The sequence below is a fragment of the Chiloscyllium plagiosum genome, unplaced genomic scaffold (genome assembly GCF_037043375.1).
Source record: "Chiloscyllium plagiosum isolate Xiang-an unplaced genomic scaffold, Cpla_swu_hap1 HiC_scaffold_37, whole genome shotgun sequence".
Classification (NCBI taxonomy): Eukaryota; Metazoa; Chordata; class Chondrichthyes; order Orectolobiformes; family Hemiscylliidae; genus Chiloscyllium; species Chiloscyllium plagiosum.
The window spans coordinates 84231581-84248540 of record NW_028270175.1 but is presented as its reverse complement, the minus strand read 5'-3'; positions in this window follow the sequence as shown (position 1 = coordinate 84248540).

Below are 16960 nucleotides of genomic sequence, written 5' to 3'. Positions count from 1 at the left end.
TCGGTTTTAAGTATTCATGCTGCTGTTCCTGGCATGTTCTCCTGAATTTTCAGTTGAAATACAGTGGTTCCTCTTGTTTGATGGGGAATATGAGGAGAAAGGGAGGTCTGCAGATGCTGGAGATCAGAGCTGAAAATGTGTTGCTGGAAAAGCCCAGCAGGTCAGGCAGCATCCAGGGAAGAGGAGAATCGACGTTTCCTGAAGAAGGACTTTCGCCCGAAACGTCGATTCTCCTGTTCCCTTGATGGGGAATATGTTGGCCATGATTTTGTAAATTTTATTGCAGTAAAATTCGACTGTTGTTGATGGAAGGGAAGTGGTAAATTCTTACACTGTCAGCCCTATATGCAAAATTCTATATGCAGTATCATGAGCACTGACAGGCCAAGAGAGTACATACGAGCAACGATGATGCAGGATCACAAATGCAGCAAGGGGAGTTTAAGAGACTGCTTGACAAAGGAGTGGGAAGGAAACAGCAGAGGCATCTGATCCGATTGTCTCATTTGTCGTCACAAAGTTACTCCATGAGATTATCACATTGGATGCAGATGAGGATGGAGGAGGTAGGAGAGCTGAAGATGCATGTGATTAGCTAGTTCTGATGAACCAGATCGTCCCGGTTCATAATTTGTGCAGATGGACAACCTCAACCAATGTGTGAATGTATGCACGTTCAACGAATTCATCACTTCCAATACGAATTCTTTCAGATACATAACTTTATTAACAGGTAAACGGCCAATGTTCATTTTTCATTATTTTACATGCATGAGGGGAAAAATAAACAACTTTCAACTGTGGCTATTTGTAAATTCTCTGATGTCTCAGCAGATGGTTTGACTGAGTGAAGCTCTTCCCGCTAACAGAACAGTTGTACGGTGTCTCCCCAGTGTGAAATCGCTGGTGTATCTGCAGATAGAATGATCGCTTGAAGCCCTTTCCACACACAGAGCAAGTGAATGGTTTCTCCCCAGTGTGAACTCGCTGGTGTTTCAGCAGCTGAGATGGCTGTATGAATCCTTTCCCACACGTGGTGCAAGTGAATGGTTTCTACCCCGTGTGAATTCGCTGGAGTATCAGCAGGCAGGATGACCGAGTGAAGCCCTTCTGACACTCGCAGCAAGTAAATGGTTTCTCGCCAGTGTGAACTCGCTAGTGCATCTGCAGGTGAGATGACTGCGCGAAATCTTTCCTAAACACGGCACAATTGAATGGTTTCTCTCCAGTGTGACATAACTGGTGTCTCAGTAGGCTGGATGACTGTGTGAAGCCCTTCCCACATTCACTACAGGTGAATGGTTTCTCCCCATTGTGATCTTGCTGGTGTGCCAGGAGTTGTGTTGATTGAAGGAATCTCTTTCCACACTTCTCCAGTGAACAACTTCTCCAATGTGTGAGTGCGTTGGTGAGTTTGCTGTTGGGAGTTGCAAATAATTTCGTTATGGCAATCCACATTTTTCCAGACTCTTTCCCTTGTGTGACTGCGCTGGTATTTTGACATCTCAGATAAACGCTGGAAGATTGTTACACACAGAGTGCAGGTGTGTTATTGCCCAGTGTGAATGCTGCTGTTTCTTGTTCAACTTCCTTTGATCATTAGGTTTGAGAACATAATGACTGTCAGAGCTGTATCTGGTGTTATCTGAATAGTTTGAAACAGGAAATAAAAGCAGCAGTATGAGAGAGAAAGCATTAAAACGCATGCAGGTTGTGAAACGGAGAGAAAATAATCCCATCATGTGTGGAGCCAATAACTGGGGAGAAAATAGCATGCGAACTGTCGGAATGTCATTAAAACCTCGCACCTAACCTTTACTCTCCACTGCTTTCCAGACTCCTGGGGATTGCTTCTCCATTTAGAGAATGGAGCTTTCTTTTTTTTTTTAAAAGTTAGTTGGTAAAAATGGAATAAAATGCTCTACAGAACTAAGTGTTATTAATACAGTATAAATAATGCGAATGAGAAAATGTCGCATTTAAAATTCTCGTGTCTCTGTCCTTTGAAAATCACAAACTGGAAATTACTGAATACACCTGGGGTCAAAGATAGAAGATGAATCAACTTCTCCATTTCCATTCCACAAAGTACTCCCCAAATAAACAAGCTAACAAAGAATCCGCACCCCCAGCGCTGTCCCTGGAGCCTCCAGTCTGTCACTAGGATAGGGTAAAGCAGGAAGGCTCAGGAGAAGTGAAACTATCTCACACTGACCAGCCATACATATTCCCGGAATTCGGGAAATAGACTTCAGACACACTCGCCAAAAGAACACCAGCGAAACATCCACATACAAGATTGACGAGCAATCTCCCCCTCACCTCTCCCAGAAACCCGCCCAGGTCACTGAGCTACCTACCAGCTGGCAGCTTAATGAAATTTGACATCCCTATCCAGGGGACGTCTCTATAGAACCAACGATTGAGGGATGGGTGCTCCTGTACTCATTGCACAGGTAACACTGATTGACTTAGCATGGTGTGCATTATTGCTCTGGGCAGTGTCCGTGCCAAATGTACTGCACCCATTCTCTGAAACATTCCCTGCTGCTCTATTCCCAGTGATTCCCAGATTCTCGTGTTGTCCCTACCTCCCTGTTCGTTGCAGTCTTTCCTCCCCATTTCATTGGTGATTAAAAAAATTAGAAAACTGAGCATGTACAGGCTACGTGACCATCTGTGCCTGCTCCATGACACAGTATCCTGTTCCGGGTTTCTCGCCATTTCATACCTTATATCTTGTGATCTATATTTAACTCCTTCTAGAAAACATTCAAAGGAAGTGTTGTCTGAGCCGCTTTCTGTTGCCAAAAGTCCAGCAGCCTGCCCACTCTCTGAGTGAAAATCCAATCTCCTCATCTCTTTCTAAATTCTTTACATCTGCTCCAATGATTTGTATGCATGTGTCTGCATTCAAGATTACTAATACCCATCCACACCTTATCCCAACACTTTTACTGTCTCTTTCATTCACCATTACCACACCCCGATTTCGCAACATCAAATCTATTCTCAGTGGATCTCTCTCACCCTTCTACCGCTCATTCCCTTTGTTTGCATCCCCTCCCCCCTCCCAGTGCCCTTATTTTCCGTTCTGAACCTATCGCACAGATTATATACCCGAACATGTGGTCACATTCAGAGTCCACATCAGGAACAAGGCCTCTTGATCCATGGAATCTGTGCCACTCCTCAAATACTGCTCTCTAATCATGCTGTATTTGTATTAGCATCAGAAGAACATATTTAAGTTGGTTTGGAATGTTATGGGGGTTTCTGCCTCTACCACATATCCAGGCAGTGAGTTCCAGATTCTTATCACTATATGTGTGAGAAAACCTTCATATCTTTGCAAAACCTTAGGCACCTTACTATCGATCACTTCTCCTGCAACCCACATCGATTTAGGTTCGAAGCAGAAAGATGACTTGCTTTCTTCCCTCACTTTCTTTTACGTTTCTATCAAGTTTCCTCACTCTAATCTGTCCCAAAGAAGCTAAACTCAGTTTATGTGGGCGGTTTTGTTAGCTGCTGATGGACAGGAATTAGGTACTACTCTCTGTGGTGGGGTACCGTCCATAATCACCGAATGCTGAAACGCCTTCTGTGCATTTAAATCAGCGCCGAAATTGACCACAGCCTCGCTTACGCCAGAGTCCCCAGAGCCTGCAGCCTGTACATGGGACTGATAGAAAGGGGAAAAGAGCAGGCAGCGATATAACCTAAACCCACATCGACGTGCAATTCATCTACATTACCGGGGGAGGGACCGAGAGTTCACAAGTACTCACCAACTCGACTCCAGAGAAGCATCCACTACGAAAAGGCGAATCAAATGCTGCTCCTGCTCTGCTATTCTCACAGACATGTCATTCACAGCCCAAGGCCAGCCCAGTTCATAGTGTAATCTTCAACCTTGCCGTTTCCAAACACGTAACCCAAAACTACCGAGGGGTGGGATGATCCAAGGTGAATACCTCAGGGAGTCTCATTGTGCTGAGCCCATTCTCAAAACCAGTATTTATCCCAAAATTCTCTTCTCAGTGATTCCTTACTTGTGCTGTTTTCCAAGTCTCCCAGTATAGCCAACTAATTTCCTCTGCATTCCACTCGTTATATGTTGGTGGTGGTAGTGGTGGTGATGTGTGTGTGTCTGTCTGTCTGGGTGTGAGTGAGTGTGTGTGTGTCTGTCTGTCTGTCTGTGAGTGTGTGTGTGTGTCTGTCTGTCTCTCTGTTAGTGTGTGTGTGTGTGTGTGTGTCAGACGATGTCCTCACTTGCTGAGAGTCTCTTTCATTCATAATTAATTTTTCAGATTTGTACCATCGGCAATGGTTTTCAGTTCTGTCGTCTGAAAACATGGCCTAAACGAAATCAATCGTTCAATTAATCGAGCGATTTCTGTTTTGTATTTTCCCATGAAATTATGATTAATTTTGAAGCACTTTCTCAGTTGGGACAGAGCGCCAAAGTATTTGCAATGTCACAGTTTCCCGATTCTTGCACAGTTCCTGGCAGTAGTATGAAATCCTAAATAAACATCAATGGATGGTGCGTGGAAGTGAGAAGACAGATGCAGAAGTGACATAATTCGGTCAGTTTCTCAGTTTATACAATATTAGAGTCATACACCACAGAAACAGTCCCTTCCGTCCAACCAGTCTGTGCTGAACTATATTAGTGTTGCCTGTCTGCTCCTGTCCCATGTACCTCCATAACTTTCCTATTACGTACGTATTTAAATGCCTTTCAAACCTTTCAATTGCACCATATCTGCCACTTCCTCACAATTTTATTCCACATGATAGCCACTTCTTGCCTTAAAATGGTTCCTCTCTAGTCTCCAAATTCTCCACCCCAGGGAAACGATGACATCATTAACACTTTTACAAGTCTCATTATTTATAAAATTTTTTAACGTCGCCTCTCATCCTCCTATGCTCCGTGAAAAACAATAGGCCTCACCAATGTCCAGTACAACCTCACAATGACTTCTCACCTTCTACTCTCAAAGGACTGGGCAATGTAAGCTATCGTGCTACACAACTTTTTCTACCCCCCTGTGAAGCAAACTTCAAAGAATTATGTAACTGAACCCGACAATCGTCTGTTCTACAACACTATCAAAAGCCTACCATTTATTGCATAATTTCTTCCTTGTTTGTCTTGCAGATTTCAATGTTGAGAAGTTGAGGTTATAAAGTGACAAAGTGGCAGGAAAAGAGAGCGAGCGAGAGATGCAGCAAGACTGGCAGGCAACACAGCGAAACAGAAAATGTCACGCAAAATGGTTAAGAATCAGCGCGGGTTTATACCCTGCTTTTCGGCACAGATTATATTCTCGGAAAAAATGAAGATTGCAGATGCTGAAAATTCACAGATGAAAAATATGAAGTTAAAAATCACACAACACCAGGTTACGTTCCAACAGGTTTAATTGGAACACAATAGCTTTCGGAGCGACGTTCCTTCATCAGGTAATTGTGTCGCTCCGAAAGCTAGGGTGCTTCCAATTAAACCTGTTGGAATATAAACTGGTGTTGTTTGATTTTTAACTTTGTACACTCCAGTCCAACACCGGCATTTCCAAATCATGAAAAATATTTAGGGCTTACAACCGAAAGCTCGGCTCTCCAGCTCATCAGATGCTGCACGTTTCCAGCACCACATTTCTGAACATAGATCTTACTTTGCCTAATGTGGAATTAAGGTATGTGAAGTTTAGGCGCATTAGTCAGGGTGACCATATTTTAGCTGAAATTGGTTTGAGTGGGTCACTTTTCGGATGGCCTGTTTCTACTTCAGTGTAAGAACGGGTACATTGGCCGAGCAAGTCTATAGCAGCTTTCTGAAAAGTTATCGACCCCGCACCATTCCCCGACTTCATTATACTACATATTCCTCTGATTTGCGAACCTCACATACATATCCATGAACACTATGCACAATTCAGCATGTGCAATTCAATCAGCCAGCCAGCACACATTTTGATTGCGGGAGCAAACCCAAACAGACACAGGGGGAATACATAAACGCCACACAGGCAGTCGCCTGAGGGATCGAATCGAACTGGGTGCTGACCAGTAAGCCACTGTGACGCGCTCACTGAGAAAGATTGGCGAATTATCCGTTACTTTCAATATCTGATCAAAATATGGACTATAGCCGAATGACAATCGTAATAAACAGAAAAAACGCAGTTCGAACAATGAGACACAATTTAAAATTGTGAATGATTTCTACATCCAAATGCTGCAACACTTCCTGCGTTTCTCAGGCAATTTATTTTTTTCTGTTACAGACAATTGTTTGCTCTTTTATTGAACGTTTACCAGCAACGTTGTAAATTAGAATGCTGCTGCTTGGAGAGAGACATCCATCTGAATAATTTTCCACACTGTCTCGAGATTGGGTGTGGGATTCTGAGGCTTTGTCTCTCATGGCTGCTGCCATACCTAGAGTTCCTGGGGAAGGGGAAGCCCGCTTTGTCTGCTGTCACAGGCTTTCTGGGTGATCAGTAAATGCCTGAAGCGACCTTGCGATAATTGCTGTTGGAGCACCTGGGAAGGCCATGAATCAATGACACCGCCCCAGGTTAAAGTCCAACAGGTTTATTTGGAATTACAAGGTTTCGATAGCTACATGACGAAGAAGCAGAGCTCTGAAATCTTGGACTTGAAAATAAACATTTTGAAATGTAACCTGGTGTGTAATTTTGAACTTTGTCCATGCAGTCAAACACCAGCTCCTCCACATTATTGCTATCAATGAAATAGTTCATCCAATGAGAGTGAGCGAGGGGTGGGACTGGATCGGTCGGTCGTCAAGCCAATCGGAGTGAATGATGGGATTGACTTCAGGGCAGAGTGGGAGGGAACTGGTCCTCCAGCCAATGGAAGCGAATGGGGCGGAGCTATAATGACAATGCCTTGGCTTTCATGAGAGCTTTCTGCTCCAATCAAACCCAAACATTTCCAATTTCATTCATCTCCATTTTACAACCAGGGTTTTGGCTTTTGTGTGTTTTTCTGTGCTCGTTTTTATTATGTCGCAGATTTCTGATGAACAAGGCGCACAGAATATTAACTGGATTTAGGGACAGTACCGTAATTCAGCAGTTTGCAATGCTACCTCAGCGCCAAGGAGACTGGTTCGTTTCCACACGCCACTGTCTGTGTGAAGTTTGCACATTCTCCCCGTGTCTGAGTGGGTCTCCTCCCTCAGTGCACAGCTGTGGAGGTTAAAAGGATTATATATGGAGAATCGTAGGGTTATGGGTAGTGTGTGGGAGGACTGTCGTCTGTTTGACATGCTGTTTTGTGGGTCGGTGCAAACTTTATTTTCCTTTTGACCTCCTTATGCAGTGTCGGGATTCTATGCTTTAATTTACACTTGGGAAACCAGGATTTGCACCTTTGTCAAGTATTTATGTTATGACAGCCCTGTCGAACCACTGAATCGTTGTCCACTTGTAGAACGTATGAATGGCTTAATCCAAAGTGTTTTTTCCTTGCATGTTCAAAATTCAGGCTGTTATAAACTGGATGACTGTCATGATTCTGCTCTGTTGTTTGGATTGGGAATGTGAGTATTCTGGGAATAGAGATGTCTTCCCATCTCATCTAGATATATTCTGACGTATAGCTCCAGAGAGAGAGACTTCTACCACTCTGACTGCATGAAAGGATACCAATACATAAACAATCTTCTGACACTCCTGCAGTTTCACTCTGAGAAGTGCCAATCATGTACTGTTGTTATTAGACTGAGGAGAAAGTGAGGTCTGCAGACGCTGGAGATCAAAGCTGAAACTTTATTGCTGGAACAGCACAGCAGGTCAGGCAGCATCTAGGGAACAGAAGATTCGACGTTTCGGGCACATGCCCTTCTTCAGGAATGAGCAGAGAGTGTTCAGCAGGAGAAGATAAAAGGTAGGGAGGAGGGACTTGGAGGAGGGGCGTTGGAAATGTGATAGGTGGAAAGAGGTCAAGGTGAAGGTGATAGGTCGGAGTAGGGTGGAGGCGGAGAGGTCAAGAAGAAGACTGCAGGTCAGGAAGGCGGTGCCGGGCTGGAGGGATTCGGCTGAGACAAGGTGGGGGGAGGGGGGATGAAGAAACTGGTGAAGTCCAAGTTCATCCCCTGTGGTTGGAGGGTTCCCAGTCGGAAGATAAGACGCTCCTCCTCCGACCGTCGCGTTGTTGTGGTTTGGCGGTGGATGAGTCCAATGACCTGCATATCCTCGGTGGAGTGGGAGGGGGAGTTGAAATGCTGTGCTACAGGTTGATTGGGTTGGTTCGTCCGGGTGGCCCAGAGGTGCTCTCTGAATCGCTCCGCAAGTAGGCGGCCTGTCTCCCCAATATAGAGGAGGCCACACCGGCTGCAGCGGATGCAGTAGATAATGTGGGTGGAGGTGCAGGTGAATCTGTGGCGGACATGAAAGTTTCCTTTGGGGCCTTGGAGAGAAGTGAGGGGGGAGGTGTGGGCGCAGGAGGTGCAACACTTGCGCCCACACCTCCCCCCTCACTTCTCTCCAAGGCCCCAAAGGAAGCTTCCATATCCGCCACAGATTCACCTGCACCTCCACCCACATTATCTACTGCATCCGCTGCAGCCGGTGTGGCCTCCTCTATATTGGGGAGACAGGCCGCCTACTTGCGGAGCGATTCAGAGAGCACCTCTGGGCCACCCGGACGAACCAACCCAATCACCCTGGAGCACAGCATTTCAACTCCCCCTCCCACTCCACCGAGGATATGCAGGTCATTGGACTCATCCACCGCCAAACCACAACAACGCGACGGTCGGAGGAGGAGCGTCTTATCTTCCGACTGGGAACCCTCCAACCACAGGGGATGAACTTGGACTTCACCAGTTTCTTCATCCCCCCCCCCCCCCCCCACACCTTGTCTCAGCCGAATCCCTCCAGCCCGGCACCGCCTTCCTGACCTGCAGTCTTCTTCTTGACCTCTCCGCCTCCACCCTACTCCGACCTATCACCTTCACCTTGACCACTTTCCACCTATCACATTTCCAACGCCCCTCCTCCAAGTCCCTCCTCCCTACCTTTTATCTTCTCCTGCTGAACACTCTCTGCTCATTCCTGAAGAAGGGCATGTGCCCGAAACGTCGAATCTTCTGTTCCCTAGATGCTGCCTGACCTGCTGTTCTGTTCCAGCAATAAAGTTTCAGCTTATTAGACTGAGATCAAGCACTGATCTCAACTCACTGCACAATAGTGTTTTCGCACTGGGAGAGAGCTGGGAAGTGACTGCCTGTGATATCAGGAGAGCATTGGATAGAATATTGATCAAAGAGCAAAATTCGAAACCGTGTGAAAGGTTAGAGCCATCCTTAACACAAAGGATGGTTTTGTGCTTACTGGACTCCAACCATCTCAGCCCTGTAATATCACTGCAAGCATTCCTGAGGATGGTGTCTTTGGCTCAAACATCTTCACCTGCTTCATCAGTGAACTTGATGACATCAGAAATTCAGAGATGGGGATATTCCCTGATGATTGTACAATGCTCAGCACAATTCACTATTTCCCAGTCACTGAAATTGTCTATATTAACGTGGAGCAATACCTTAACAGGACACAGTCTTGCACTGATTACAGACAATTCCCAGGCAATGTCCACTTACAACAGCATAAAATCTAATCGTCCTCCATTGACATTCAAGGGCATTTCAGCACGGAATTCACGATGATAAACACGTTCATAGGTACATCATCCAGATTCTGAACTGGGCCAACCATTAACCTCTTGTGACTACAAGAGGCGAGAGGTTCAGATATCTGCAGTGACTTCAAAAAATCAGATATGGACGTGCCAGTGTTGGACTGGGCTGGACAACATCACAAGTCACACGACACCAGGTTATTGTCCAATAGTTTATTTGAAACAACAAGCTATCTTTGCGTTGTTCTCTCATCAGGTGAAGTGGATGGAAGCACACAGAAACAGAAAACTTGTAATTTGAAATAGACCTCCAGAACTAAGCAGATCCTGTAATCCGGGTATAAATCAACATATTAACTCAGGGAATTAGTCTGTTCACTGCAAATAAACAATGTATATGTTAAGAGGGAGAAGGCAGCAGACTGGCACTGAGAGAGATTCTCATTCTTCCAGCCGGTGCAGAGAGAATGTTGAAGTGGCTTCCTTCTGAGCTGAATCAATTCTGCGATTCTAACTCCATCAGCCACATTCAACATTCACCGTTTTCACCATTGCTGTATAGTGGCAGTAGTTTGTATGAACAATCAGATGTATTTCAACAATTTGCCAGTATCAATCTAAACGTATTTCACAAAACCATAATCATACAATCCTGGCCAAACAAGTCTACACTGACCTTATGAAGTGCATCTGACCCAGACCCACATTAGATTTACCTAATCTAACGTACCTGAACTACACATCCCTGAACACGACAGGCAATTAAGCATGGGCAATTGGAACTAACCCGTAGATCTTTGGACAGCAGGAGGAAACTGAAGCAAACAGAGGAAACCAATGAAGACACAGGGTAAACGTACAAACTCCACATGGACAGCCATCAAGACAGCAATAAATCCAGAATCCCTGGCGCTCTGAAGCAGCAGTGCCTTCCATTGAGTCATTGTGCCATCTAATAATTTCTATAACCTGTAAGGACAATGGCAGCAGGCCCACAGAGATAGCATAGAACATAGATAGAACATAGAACATAGAACAATACAGCACAGAACAGGCCCTTCGGCCCACGATGTTGTGCCGAACTTCTAACCTAGATTAAGTACCCATCCATGTACCTATCCAAATGCCGCTTAAAGGTCGCCAATGATTCCGACTCTACCACTCCCACGGGCAGCGCATTCCATGCCCCCACCACTCTCTGGGTAAAGAATCCACCCCTGACATCTCCCCTATACCTTCCACCCTTCACCTTAAATTTATGTCCCCTTGTAACACTCTGTTGTACCCGGGGAAAAAGTTTCTGACTGTCTACTCTATCTATTCCTCTGATTATCTTATAAACCTCTATCAAGTCACCCCTCATCCTTCGCCGTTCCAACGAGAAAAGGCCGAGAACTCTCAACCTATCCTCGTACGACTTCCTCTCCATTCCAGGCAACATCCTGGTAAATCTTCTCTGCACCCTCTCCAAAGCTTCCACATCTTTCCTAAAGTGAGGCGACCAGAACTGCACACAGTACTCCAACTGTGGCCTAACCAAAGTCCTGTACAGCTGCAACATCACTTCACGACTCTTGAATTCAATCCCTCTGCTAATGAACGATAATACTCCATAGGCCTTCTTACAAACTCTATCCACCTGAGTGGCAACCTTCAAAGATCTATGTACATAGACCCCAAGATCCCTCTGTTCCTCCACCTGACTAAGAACCCTACCATTAACCCTGTATTCCGCATTCTTATTTGTTCTTCCAAAATGGACAACCTCACACTTGGCAGGGTTGAACTCCATCTGCCACTCCTCAGCCCAGCTCTGCATCATATCTAAGTCCCTCTGCAGCCGACAACAGCCCTCCTCACTGTCCACAACTCCACCTATCTTCGTATCATCTGCAAATTTACTGACCCACCCTTCGACTCCCTCATCTAAGTCATTAATAAAAATTACAAACAGCAGAGGACCCAGAACTGATCCCTGCGGAACTCCACTTGTAACTGGGCTCCAGGCTGAATATTTACCATCTACCACCACTCTCTGCCTTCGACCGGTTAGCCAGTTTTCTATCCAATTGGCCAAATTTCCCTCTATCCCATGCCTCCTTACTTTCCGCATAAGCCTACCATGGGGAACCTTCTCAAATGCCTTACTAAAATCCATGTACACTACATCCACTGCTCTTCCCTCATCCACATGCTTGGTCACCTCCTCGAAGAATTCAATAAGACTTGTAAGGCAAGACCTACCCTTCACAAATCCGTGCTGGCTGTCCCTAATCAAGCAGTGTCTTTCCAGATACTCATAAATCCTATCCCTCAGTACCCTTTCCATTACTTTGCCTACCACAGAAGTAAGACTAACAGGCCTGTAATTCCCGGGGTTATCCCTATTCCCTTTTTTGAACAGGGGCACAACATTCGCTACTCTCCAGTCCCCTGGTACCACCCCCGTTGCCAGTGAAGACGAGAAGATCATTGCCAACGGTACTGCAATTTTCTCTCTTGCTTCCCACATAATCCTAGGATATATCCCGTCAGGCCCGGGGGACTTGTCTATCCTCAAGTTGTTCAAAATGTCCAACACATCTTCCTTCCTAACAGGTATATCTTCTAGCTTACCAGTCCATTTCACACTCTCCTCTTCTACAATACGGTCCCTCTCGTTCGTAAATACTGAAGAGAAGTACTTGTTCAAGACCTCTCCTATCTCTTCCGACTCAATACACAGTCTCCCACTACTGTCCTTGATCGGACCTACCCTCGTTCTCGTCATTCTCAGGTTTCTCACATCTGCTAAGCTCCCTTCCATGTTGCACAAGATCCTGAAGTGGAACTATATCATAATTCTGTCAGTGTCACTGGATGAAAATACTGGTACTCCTTCGCTGAAATTTAGATTTGCATATCCGCCACGGGTGACAGCAGGTCAAGAATGGGCCTCACTGTCACCTTGTCTAGGCCATTTAGCGATGGACACTAAACGCTGGATGAGGCAACAAGGATGTGAAGAATAAATAACGAAAACAAACTTTGTGCTCTTTCTGAAATTTAAATTCCTTTCTAAATGGAGCCGTTTTATAAATTCATCAAAATCTGAAAACAAAGGCCCAGAGTTTAAAACGAGAAATCAAAACTAAATAAGAAATGCATAACTGATACCTGATCATGGGCAAATGATAAATTGTAGCTCCTTGTTTTGGGTGTGTTAGCTTCAGAATTAAATCTTCCCATAACTAGGGGAACCTCCCCGCCCTGTTTACTGTCATTGCTTCGGTCACTCATTGCACATTGACTTCATCCATTGCATACCCACCTCATCATTCCCAGTCTGGGCTGACTTTCAGAATTGGCTACTATTTCGCAGTTGAAAAGTGTGGCGCTGTTAAAAGAAACACACAGCAGATTAGCTCAAACCCTTCGAGGCTTATACCTGAAATGTCGATTCTCCTGCTCCTCGGATGCTGCCTGACTTACTGTGCTTTTACAGTACCACACTTATCCACTCTGATTTCCAGCATTTACAGTCCTCAGTTTTTCCTGATATTGGAGTGGTCAAATGATCTGCAGTCATGTTCCATTCAAGCAAATCTCACTTCATTTAACCATGTGCTGTTCACAAAATTCAGTCGTGTCTTGATTGCACCCATTTCCCTCGATCCATTGATATGAAGCTTCCCAAACTGCCTTTTGGTTTTTGCAAAAGGAAGCCTTCTCTAAATCAACAAAATGCCAAGGATCTCAGAATGTCAGAGCCCTGAGGGTTTCTGCAAAGACTGTTTGACTGCTACCTCCAGAGGGTGAAACGCTGCTCCCACAGGGCAGGATGGTGTGGGGAGAAGTCAAAGTAATATTTTCGTGCTTACTAGTTTGCTGGTGGAGAAACCTGCTTTCCCCGTGTTCTCCATCACGCCTCTCCTGGACCAGAGTGACATCATTGCCCCAATTCTGATGCAGACCAGTTGGTGGAGGTCAGTGACATTTTGTAAGAACACAGACACGATATTTATTCACACACACACACAAAAAAGGAAATTGCTGTAATAACACCCGCAACAGGTCCGGCAGCATCTGTGAAGTGAAATCAGACTTCGCATTTCGGTTCAATTGACCCTTCCTCTGAACCGTCAGACATTTTCACATTGGGATTTTAATGGTGCCAGCTTGTTTGCAGCATTCATCTTTGTTCCGGTTCAGTTAAAGCCAGTTCTAGTGCAGATTGTTTTCTGGGTCGAGGACCACATATGTGAACCATGGAGGAAAGTGGCTTGACACATTACTTTCCCTCCTCAGGGTTAGACTCACCCTCACACCTGAAGCTCTGAGACACACGAAACAGTGTGCTTGCCCCAGTTCACAATGGGTCCAGCTGGTTCTGACCATTTGGAGAGAAGGGGCGGGTCTGGAGGAATGGACGGCAGGGGTTGGTCCTCCAAGAGATTGGAATGGCGGGGCGGGACTCTATGTTGACCTGTGAGTAAACGTACCGCCAGTTATTGAATTCAGGCGCAGTACTGCAATGACAAACGTGTCTGAGTCAGTGAAGTGTCTGCAGGTGCCAGCAAAGAGGGAGAGACACGCATATCGATATGAAACTGAAGTCAATGCGGTCTATGTGATTTTATAGAACAGTAGCGCACCAATATAGATTATAGTTTGAGCCTCCCGGCTCCGCTCTTGCACTAAACAGGAAAGGGGTTCACCAGCCTCAGTTGGCTTGTCAACCTGGCCACCGCCAGCATGTATCTTTCGGGCAAAGCTCCGGCAGTTTATGGGAGAATAGTCATTGTTTTATATCAGAGTTGGAGGTGGTGAATGTGGTTTGGTGCAGTTGGATGGGAATACGTTTGTTGCTGAAGGGTGGGCATTACTGTTACATATCAGGGACTGAACAAGACTGTTTTCGGGGGTCATAAAAGTTAAAAATCAAACAACACCAGGCTATAGTCCAACAGGTTTATTTGGCAGCACTAGCTTTCAGAGCGTTGCTCCTTCATCAGGTGTCCACTTTTGTAGAGCTCTATCAAAAATATATTCAAATTGTTTTCTCCAAAGAAAATGACAATTTCTCCAAATCAACCCAAATGACTGCATTTTCTTTGTCAACGAAACACTCCAGTAAATCTACATTCCACATCCTCAAGGGCCCTCATGCTGTTTGTAAGCAGGACCATTTGACAGCAATCGTAAGCAATGATTGACTATGGCTTAAACCAGAGCTATTTCAAAGATCATAATCTTTTCCATGAGTTTGTTCTCATTCCCTCTATTAATGAAGACCAAAATTCCATATATTTCGTAAACGTACTTTTTTCCCTCTCTCCTTTCGAACTTTATACACATTATCTGCCTGATTCCTCTGACCCTGCTCTTTTCATGTGTGCCAATGAAATTGATCATCCTTTTCTACATTTCTAATCTCAGTACACCTCCACTTACTGTATGTTCCAAATAAGAGGCATATTCTGCTGGAAATATTAAACCTCACTCCGCACATTCTGTCACACAGTAAATAGAACGATACAGCACTGGAACAAGACATTCGACACGCCATGTATATTCTGACCATGATGTCATTCTAAAGTAATCCCATCTACCTGTTTTTTAATCCAGCGACTGATGCTGTAAGGTGTTGTTGACATCAGTTTGACTGACTCCAACAGTTTACATCTCTTAAAAAGTGGCTGAACCATTTTTTGATCCTTGAGTGAACTGTATAGATTTTTTTTTTCAAACAGTAAACATTAGCTTATTCTGGGATTCCTGTTTCCGCTGTATGGACCAGAACACAATCAAACTATAAGGAATTGAGCTTATATCCTGTTGTGATTTCAAACCATTCAATACAGCGGTGGCGTTCGTTACTACTGGACACATTTTAGTGGTAGATTGACTTAGCGTGGCATAATCAATAGTGAGGTGGAATAAACTGTGTCCGGCTGTTGTGACTTTGTCTGGTATGCTGCCAGTCTATTTCCCGATTCTCTAAATCTTACTGTCACAATTACTGTCTCAATATCGAGGTACTGGGGCTGGACCGAGGAGGACAAACTTAAAAATAACACATTATCAGGTTACAGTCCAAACTTAATGCATCCTCAACCACAGCTTTGATGAGATCCTGTTTGTGTGAGGAATGAGAAATATTTAGATCTTTTACCGGGTCAACTGGTAATAACCCACATTCCTGCTTGAGTTATCCACATTGCTGAGTGTGTCACAGAGTCATACTGATGTACGACACGGAAGGCAAATCATTCGGTCAAACTTGTCTATGCTGCACAGATATCCTAAATTAATCTAGTTCTATTTGACCTTTATCGCTCTAATCCATTCTGACCCACATGTCATTTACATGTAATTATAGAATCCTCCACCACTTCGTCTGTCAGTTCATTCCATACACACGCCACTATCTGTTTGACCAGAGTGTGAGCTCTCCAGATTTATTATCTGCCCTCGTCTCCCGACAATGAAGTACTCGGGGACGGAGACTGTACTATTCTTCCTGTTCCATTCCTGGCTGGGGGGAACCAATTGTAAAGTTCGTGTCTCCAGAACAATAGTTATTCTTAATTGTTCTAAAATGTAACTCGCAAAACGGTCCGTTCCCCAACTTCACTCACTCGTACTGAATACATTTTATCATATCCCCGATCGAGACAGGTTCACTTCGTTGTTCCACTTTATGACTGCTCTCCTTTTAGTAAGTGACGGGGAGAGGAGTAGAAACATATCAGTAACTGATGTAGATGTTGCTGCATTAACATCGTGCACTGCTGTCCCACGAACAGCACGTCAATAAGTGATTATGGGCACCTTCCCTTCAATCCCCTACCTCTCGGGCCGCTACTTTGGGTGTCTTGCCTCAGTGAGGATATGCATATCATCATTCGTGAGATTGTATGCCTCGAATAATTCATATATTTTCTCTCTAAAAGACAGTTTATTATAATTTCTTTTCAAGGCTGGCATTTCATTCATCATCAGTTTTTATTCAGGTGGGGTAAATGCTGGTTTGATTTTTGCTAGTTGTGATAGAGATGTACAGCACTGAAACAGAAACTTCAGTCTCACTCGTGCACACTGAGCAGAGATTCTAAACTAATCTGGCCAATTTTGCCAGCATTTGTCCCATATCCCAATAAGATTTTCCTGTTCATATTCCCTCACTGATGTCTTTCAAATGTTCACTTGTACCAGCTTCCACCATTTCTTCTGGCGCTCATTCCAGACACGCATCGTCTTTGCCATGGATGCCATCTTTGCAATGAAAAGAGCACTA